General features: G+C 40.7%; 2 non-coding genes across 2 annotated transcripts; one reads left to right on the forward strand and one right to left on the reverse strand.

Annotated features, from left to right (window-relative positions):
• Positions 1–1,063: 1,063 nt before the first annotated feature.
• On the forward strand, positions 1,064–1,170 carry LOC112090050. Its single transcript, XR_002901409.1, has one exon. It is a non-coding gene; the product is annotated as a small nucleolar RNA R71 (small nucleolar RNA).
• Positions 1,171–7,314: 6,144 nt separating this feature from the next.
• Positions 7,315–7,421, reverse strand: LOC112090072. The gene has a single exon (XR_002901431.1). It is a non-coding gene; the product is annotated as a small nucleolar RNA R71 (small nucleolar RNA).
• Positions 7,422–8,882: the final 1,461 nt, after the last annotated feature.

Here is an 8,882-nt window from a genome sequence, read left to right on the forward strand (position 1 = left end):
TGGTGGCACATATACCTTTTCTGGTTCAGGTTCCTTTGCTACCTTTTTACCCTTTTCTTTCTTTGGTTTCTCAGCAACTTGATCATCTTTTAAGGCTGCCTCCCCCTCAGTTTGATCATTGTCCTAAATGATCACATTGTTTTGCTCAATACCAGGTAGCTCCTTTCCACTCCTCAGTGTAATGGCCTTAGCATATTCCTTGGGGTTGGGTTCATGTTTTCCAGGTAGGTGGCCTTGGTTCTTTGAGCTTGAGGCCTGGTTTTGCTTCAGTTCCTTGATTTCCTGCTGCATGGCTGCATTCTGGCTTGCAAATATCTGTTGACCCTGAAGTAGTTGTTGCAGAATACCAACCATATCTGAACCCATCTGTGGCTGCTGTTGAACCGTTGGTGGCTGAAACTGTTGTTGAACCGGCACCTGCTGTTGGAACTGTAGTGGACCAAACCCTGGTGGTGCCTTTTACTGCTGTGAACTGAAACCAGTACCCTGAAATGGTTGTTGTTGCTGACCAAAACCCTGATTCTGAGTAAACTGATTCTTGGGTTGGAATGACCCTTGAAAGTTGTTCTTGGGAACAAAGTTGTTTGGAGCTTGAGAATTGGGATAGACCTGGTCTTGTGGGTTAGCTACATTGGGATTCCTGTAAGAGAGGTTCTGATTTGCATTGCCATACTGATATCTCTGGAACCTCTGATTCCCAATGTAGTTAAGCTCCTCCTGGGTTAGGTCTTCTTCACTTATGTTCTCAAAGATCTGAGAAGGTTCCTCATACTCTCCTACAAATTGCATTGGCTTTTGAGTGGTGAATTTCAACTTGTCCAATTCACTTCGCAACTCCTTAACTTCTCTAGTGAGCCTCTGTTCTGAGCTTGAACCTTCAGATGTATTTGATCTGTCATATTCTTCACCATAAGTGTCATTGCTTATTGCTAAGTTCTCCACTAGCTCTAAAGCAGCATGAATCTCCTTACCCAGAAAGTTTCCATTGGAAGCAGTATCCAGCTGGTTTCTAATCTTAGGAAGAACTCCTCTATAAAGTGTGCTGAGAAGAGAAGCTTCACTAAACCCATGATGTGGGCATTGGTTGGTGTAGCTCCTGAATCTCTCATATGCTTCACCAAAACTCTCATTGCTGTGCTGAGTGAAGCTAGAGATTTGGTTTCTCAGTTTTTCAGTTCTGGAGGTGGAGAAGAACTTAGATAGGAAGGCTTGCTTGCATTGCTCCCAGGTTTGAATGGAGCCTCTTGGAAGATTCTTCTCCCATTGGTGAGCTTTGTCACCAAGACTGAAGGGGAATAACTTTAGCTTGAAACTGTCTTCTGAAACTCCATTTATCTTTGTCAGGTCACACACCTTATCAAATTGATCCAAGTGTTCCAAGGGATCTTCCATTGCTAATCCATGGAACTTTGAGTTTTGGACCATATTCAACAAGGATGCTTTTACTTCAAAGTTGTTGTTTTGCACAGGTGGTGCCTGAATTCCAGCTCCATACTGATGAGCATTGGCCCTGTCATTCTCTCCAACATAGACCTGTGGCTGCTCATATCTCCTATGCTGGTGTTGGAAGGGCTGATGTTGGTGGTGCACCTGTTGTCTTTGCTGTACATTGGCCTGATGCCTCTGTTGATGAGCTGGAGCTTGTCCCTGGTGGACATAAGCTTGCTGTTGATGCACTTGTTCCTGATGGACATTACCCTGATGTAACCCTTGACTAACTCCATTACCAGCTCCATTACCCTGAGCCTGTTGCTCCTGAACCGATTGTTCTATGTCCACCTCATGCTCTCTTTGGTCTTCCATATCATCTTGATCAATCTGTCTGCCACGCCTGTCCCTTCTCCTCCTTGGTACCAAAATATTAATGTTGTCGTTTAAGAGGAAAGGTGGACCACACCTTCTTAATCTGGACCTGGTGTTCATGCACCTGAAATTCACAACCAGAACTTGAAAGAAATTAGAAAACACAAAAGAAAATTCTTGATCTCAAGAAATAACACAATCTCAATGCTATCACACTTTGGCAACGGCGCCAATTGATAACTTAGAGTTTTCAAGGCTCTAAATGAGGGGTTATCAATCCCTTTTGTCATTTTCAGTACAAAGGGTATCAATCCATCATGTGTAGACACTAAGATACATTATCAGTTCTTAATTCAAGCCAAATGAGTGAAGTTTTGATGATTAATGACAACTAAGAATGGAAAAACAAGGATTAGAGCTAATGATCAACTTAAACAAGCAAGTAAATGAGCTAAATGAGATGAGAATGTATGTATGATGATGAGAAAGGTCTTAGACATGATAGTGGATTAGGGTGCCTTCAGTGATAAACTAATGAGCTAATGAACCATATGATCAAGCAATCCATTCAACTTAAACATCATTAATTAAGTTAATCCTCTCATGAAGGTATTAACTCCTATGCCAAAACAGTTTCTAACCTAATCATCATTAGTGAAACATGAATCAACAAGCATTAAGAATCAGTGTAATCTGTCATTTAAGCATATAGACAATCATTCCCATGATGAATAACACTTAAACCTCTAACAACCTTGGTTCATATATTTCATCAAACACTTATGGTGCATGAAATGCCCAGAATCTAGACCACATATGATTTGTGTGGATCTAGCATTAAGAACAGGTTGTAGAGAATGGAATATGCATGATCTAACCCCTAAGCTCACTAATCTACCATTTAAGCACCCTAATCTATATATCTAAGACCTTAATATGGAGATTACTCACTAATCATGATCAACACACTAGATCCTTTGCAAGATGTGTTGTTAATCATGGTTAGAAGTGTGATTTGATGATGAGAAAAAATAGAACAAGATGGAAAACACTCTTCAAATCGATATTAAACTCAAAACAAGGTATTATTAAGTGGTTCTTTTACCAAAAAGAAAAAGGAGACTAAAGATAAGCTAAAATTCTCTCCAAATTAGGTCTAAAAAGTATTTATAGTAGCCTTGGATGAACCGGGTCAGCCCGGAACAAACCGGGTACTGACCCGGCTTTGGTGGGTAAAGAAGAAGTTGCCACGGTCTAGCAGGTTTTGGTCAAGCCGTGGCAAGTGACCGTGTCAAGTCCTGTGTCTCTTGTTCTTGGATGAATCATGGTGCCACGGGTTCCCTCTGGTCGTGATGCATGGCCGTGTCAAACGCCGAAAGATTGCACAAAGTTGCCACGGCCAAGTCTAAAGCTGCGGCGTGGAGACCATGTCAAATGCCGAGAGATTGCACAAAGTTGCCACGGCCAAGTCTAAATCCGTGGCGTGTGGTCGTGTCAAATCCCGAATGTAAGTAAAATCCTTCTGCGGCAAAATGTTACCTTGCCACGGTCAAGTGTAGGCCGTGGCATGAAGATCGTGTCAAACCCCGAAGAACTGCAATCAAGTGCCACGGTCAGATGTGGACCGTGGCATTCCACCGTGCCATCTTTCCCTTAGCATAATTTAAGCTTTGATAAGGGTTATCAATCTCGCAGCGTTCAGGGCTCCTCGGACCACTTCGCGTTCAGGGAAGCATAACTTCTAGGGTACTGGTCTGAATGGTGTGATTCCAGTTTCAGAGGATAGAGGACTCAGACATCTTCAAATTTGGTGAAGGAACCTTCGGTTCTTGGGATGTGGAAGGTTTCCTGGAGGGCTCATCTTCACAGTGCATTGACACGATCAGAAAGTGGCTTCTAGACATGTGTCCATTCCGGAAACGTTATCTTCTTGCTCATAGCTCTGAATTGAATGATCTCAGACGTTCTGGAAATAGGACTCAAATATCTCGGATTCTGATGAAGGCCCTGTAAATTGAATCGGTCTGGAAGTGCAACGTCCTTCGCATTCTTCGGAGCTCATCGGGTCGATCCAAAACGGCAGCAAGACAGGGGTTCCTTCTGACGAGCTTACCTCTCTGCTCACGCCTCAAAATCCTATGATTCCACCTGCTCTGGAACCATGATCCAATCTTCTCCAACTTGGATGAAGCACCCGACAGCTGAATCGGACTGGAAGGTTCCCCAGACAGGCGATTTCGGAAATGTGTCTGCACCCAAAAATTTTGGCCGAGAAACTTAACTAGCCGGTACGCGTTTTGGCCGAGGAATCCACCCGCGGTACATGCGAATGGCCGAGAAAAAATCTTCCTGCAGTACGCGAGAATGGCCGAGAACCTCCAAAACCCATTTTCACCATCTTTCAAGCCTTGATCACCATTTCTCTTCCTGGATTCATCTTTTCAACTCCAAATAGCTCCAACTACACCTGATAAACACTCCAAACATGCAAAGACTCATTGGGACCTAATGCAACTCCTAAATCCTAAAACAACCCCTAAAGACCTAAAATGCCTGAAATAAGATATGATTTGGAATGAAATATACAACCTAAATGATGCAAATCATGAACATATCAGTTATATATGTTCGATGAGGATTTCATTAGCTATTGAAGCCAAATCCTAGAACTTTTTCTTCTGAATTTACTTTTAATGCATGGGAGTAGTGTCATGAACTACAATCTGATTCAGATCCTTGGTGATACGAAAGTATTCATCCGGTGTCAGATCTAGTTTAGGAGAGCAAAACAAACATAGGAGTGAAAACCTACCTATGGACGATTTGTGAATGCTGACGAGTCTTAAACATATTGCATCTTTTCTCTTCAAGGGCCAGAGTAGAAACCTACTGGTCAGGATTGAGAGAGATAGTTGTCTATGATCACGACAGTGATGTATTCATACGTCCGTGACTCGAGTTCAAAATTTTTTAGCTAGGATCTTATTAAATTTAGTATTTAGCAATATTTTGAATAGTTCATACCCTGGAGAACTTCCTGAAACCCATCGCCTCTTTTCTATTGATTTTCACAGATTTTATTTCAAGCTTTAGTTCATCATTTTCATTCTCTTAATCAATTTTTATTTAAGCAATTAGGTTTAGCTGTTTCTCTCTATTTTAGTCGATTTCATTAAGTTTAGTTATTAGTACATTTTAATTCTCGTATCTTCTCGTTAAGATTAGTTTTTACGTTTTAAAGACATCACCAAAACCCTTACAAAAATCGCATGGTTCTAGACTTTCTTACTTTACATTTTTTTCGAAGGCTTTTGCAGGAAAGATCCTCCTTCCCTGTGGATTCGATCCCTAAGTACTACAATCGATCAGTTGTGCACTTGTGGCTATTGATTTTATTTAGTGTAAAACTTGACACCCTCACCACACGACACATCATAACACCATTTCCTTCTTCTGTTACCTCCACAATGGCCTCAATCACCTCGTCACTCATAGGTCAAGGTTCCTCATTAAAGATGTATTTGTCTTCGAGGACCTGATCCACCATTCTCACGTCCTCTAAAAACTCTCCCTCTTCTTGTCCCAAATTCTTAAATTCATCTCTCGGCATCAAAAGGGGATAGGCCTTGCAAACAAACAAAGTTTGAATCAAGGTTTGGGGAAGTGAATGGACACACACAAGAGTCGCAGAATACTCTTGATACGCTGGCTTGAATCTCCTAAGTCATATGACACACACAGAGTTGATTCAAGTTGTTTGATGGATATAACACACCAGCAAACGTGATCTTAGTCTTTGAAAAAGAGTTAAGTTTGGCAAACAGTAAAAGATAAGATGATTTGATACAAATGGTTACAAGAGACTATAAAGAAGAAAGAAACAAGAGATAAGTTTGGCAAACAGTAAACACATCTCGGAAATAAACAAAGCACAAGTTGGCAAGTTTGAATTTGATTTAGACGCTCCTCTTTTTTGGCACAGCTTGGGTTTAAGGCTTTGTGGACTTAGGCGAATTATAGATCCATTCTTGCCTCATTAAAATCTATGTCAAGAAAACCCATTGAGATAGGGAAAAAGAGTACAAGCCTGGATCTCAAGCCCACTTAGCCGTCTTGGACTTGGATCACAATCAGTGTGCTTTTGATTATCTCAATTCCCTCTTGAATCGGATCAAGACCTTTGATGATAGCTCCAATAATCTTCTTAAGTTTCCTTGCCTTTGATCGGGTGATTGGGCCGCTTGGAACGCTTAAGAGATCTTTTTGATCAGCTACAGCTTCTTGTTCCTCGGCTACTTGCTCTTCATTATCTAGTTCCAACTCTAAGTCCTTATTTCTTTCCAGATAAGAGATCATGTGATTGCTTGCTATGTCTTTCTGTGTAAGATTAAGTCTTTCTTAGCTCTTATTTTGATGCACAAAGAGGCTGTCTGGTCATTTTAGACTTGGAACCTTATCCTTGTTGATTGCTTATTCATCTAATGGGAATTAGTCTTGATTTGGTAATTAACAAGGGATTTTTTTCATGAGAATGAATGAATCTGATTTGGAAGTCTAGACTAAAGAATTGAAAGTGATGCATTGTTTGCTTAGCATCATGAATTCAGCATTTAAAGCACCCTCATCTATGATCACATCTAGAGGTTTAGCTTTCTCTTATTTTGAATTTGAGTCTTTTCTTGTTTGTCTTGTTTGCTTGTTTAATTCTTAATTACTGCTTGTTTTTCTTTGTTTTATGTTTTCAGATCACTTAATCACCAACATGTTTCTTTAGACTTGGATTAAGTTAGTTCCATATAGTCTTAGTGCCTAGATAATCTCCATTTGGATTGACCCTCAAATGCTACAACACAAGAGGTTAATTGACCTTAGTAGGCTAAAAACCTACTATCAATTTGGCGCCGTTGCCAATTGGAGAGTTTATTCTAGCATTAAGACTTTGGATCTTCTTGAGATCAAGTCATTTTATTTTGTTTTACTGATTACCTTTCAAGTGCTGTCTTTGTTTTCAGGTGTATGAATACAAGAAGTCAAGCAAGAAGACAAAGAGAAAGAGCTGAGCACATTGAGAGGTTGGGTATGGATCAAGAGCAACATGCTCAAGGTGGTAATGGAAACCACCATGCTCAGCAAGAGGGTCCAGCACCACGTCCAAGAACAGTTGTGGGAGCTGGTGATGAGGCCAATACTCAGGGTCAGAGACATGGGATTCAAGCTCCTACACCTGAAAACGATTTTGAGATCAAATCTGGCTTGATCAACATGGTGCAATCAAACAAGTTCCATGGCTTGGCATTAGGATTAGATCACATTGACAACTTTGATAGAGTTTGTGATCTAACTAAGATGAATGGAGTGAGTGAGGACAGTTTCAATTTGAGGCTATTTCCTTTTTCTCTAGGAGACAAAGCTCATCAATGGGAAAAGTCTCTACCTCAAGGATCAGTCACAACATGGGAGCAATGCAAAAGAGCATTTCTAACCAAGTTCTTCTCTTCATCAAGAACAGCAAGGTTAAGAAATGAAATCTCAAGTTTCATTCAGAAGAACCATGAATTCTTTTGTGAGGCTTGGGAAAGATTTAGAGGGTATACCATGCAATGCCCTCACCATGGATTCTCAGATGCTCAGCTGCTAAGTACCTTCTAGAAAGGTTCTTTACCAAAGGTCAAACTCGTCTTGGACACAGCTTCAAATGGTAATTTCATGACCAAGGAAGTCAATGATGCCATGACCCTTTTGGAGAATGTAGCTCAGAGTGATGAGTTTTATGGATCAGACTTTGACAGGAATTCAAGAGGTTTTGTGAGTGCTGAAGAGGAAAGGACAAGGAAAGACATCTGATCTCTCAATGAGAAGCTAGATAAACTTTTCCTAGCTTCTCATAAGTCAGTCAACTTGGTTAGAGATGTGAATCATGTGTTTCAAGACACATTTCAAGGGTAAGACACCACAGCTGAGGTAAACTTTGTAGGTGGACAACAATGTTACCAAAAAGGCTTTCCCTACTACAAGACTCACCCCACCCAGAACTTTCACTCTCACATCAATAACCAACAAGGTTTTGTCCCTCCCCAACAGCAAAGCCTCCAACAGAACTCAGGGAATAAGGATCAAGAAGTACATAACCTGCTCCATCAAATTCGCCAAGGTCAAGTAAGTGGTGCCATGGAATTCAACAAGAAAATGGTAGAGATTAACAACAAGGTGGATTGCACTTATTTTGATCTTCTAACTCAACTTTCAACCTTGGCTTCCAAAGTCAAGACTCTAGAGAACAACAAGGGCCACTGCAGTTCTCAAGCTCAAAGATCTTTACCAGGGACATCATTTGCACATCAAACAGAATACTGCAATGCAATCCTCTCAAATGATGAGAATCATGCTGCTGTCCAAGAAATTGAGGATCTTCTTCATGGCAATGTCTCAAGTGAAAATGCCTGACAAAAGATGATGAGGACGCCATCATAGATGAGTTTGAGTTCCTGTTCTGTGATCTCAATGAGGACATTGAGAAATAAGGTGGGGAGGCAGCTTGTTTTGATATGAAAAAGAATTATTCTGAGATTGCTAAAGGAAAAGATCAGAGAATGGTTCAAGGAAGGCCATCTGATGGAATCTATAGCACTGGTTCAAAAAGGGTGAAACCCAAAACTATTCCAAAGCTAGGTAATCCAGGAAAGTTCTCCATCTCATGCTCTCTTGGAAATTTGAAAGTTGACAATGCTTTGTGTGATTCTGGATCAAGCATCAGTGTAATGTCTTTAGACATGGTGGAGAGACTAGGGATAAAGATTCTAAAGTATTACCCCATCTCAATTACCTTTGGAGATTCCTCAAAGAAGCCATATGGAATCCTTGAAGATTACCCCCTAAAGATTGGTGAATGCATAGTTCCAACTGATTTTATGGTAATGAAGATGAAGAAGACCAAAGAGCTTCCTCTCTTTCTTGGAACTCCTTTTCTGATGGACTTTGATACTCAAAGAGTGCTGCTTACTAAGGTAGATGATGAAGTATCTTATCCTCTTAAGCCTCCTCTTGCTGGGTTTTGTGGAGTTATATCTGATGATTCTGAT

The sequence above is a fragment of the Eutrema salsugineum genome, unplaced genomic scaffold, assembly GCF_000478725.1.
Source record: "Eutrema salsugineum unplaced genomic scaffold, Eutsalg1_0 scaffold_11, whole genome shotgun sequence".
NCBI classification, from domain to species: domain Eukaryota; kingdom Viridiplantae; phylum Streptophyta; class Magnoliopsida; order Brassicales; family Brassicaceae; genus Eutrema; species Eutrema salsugineum.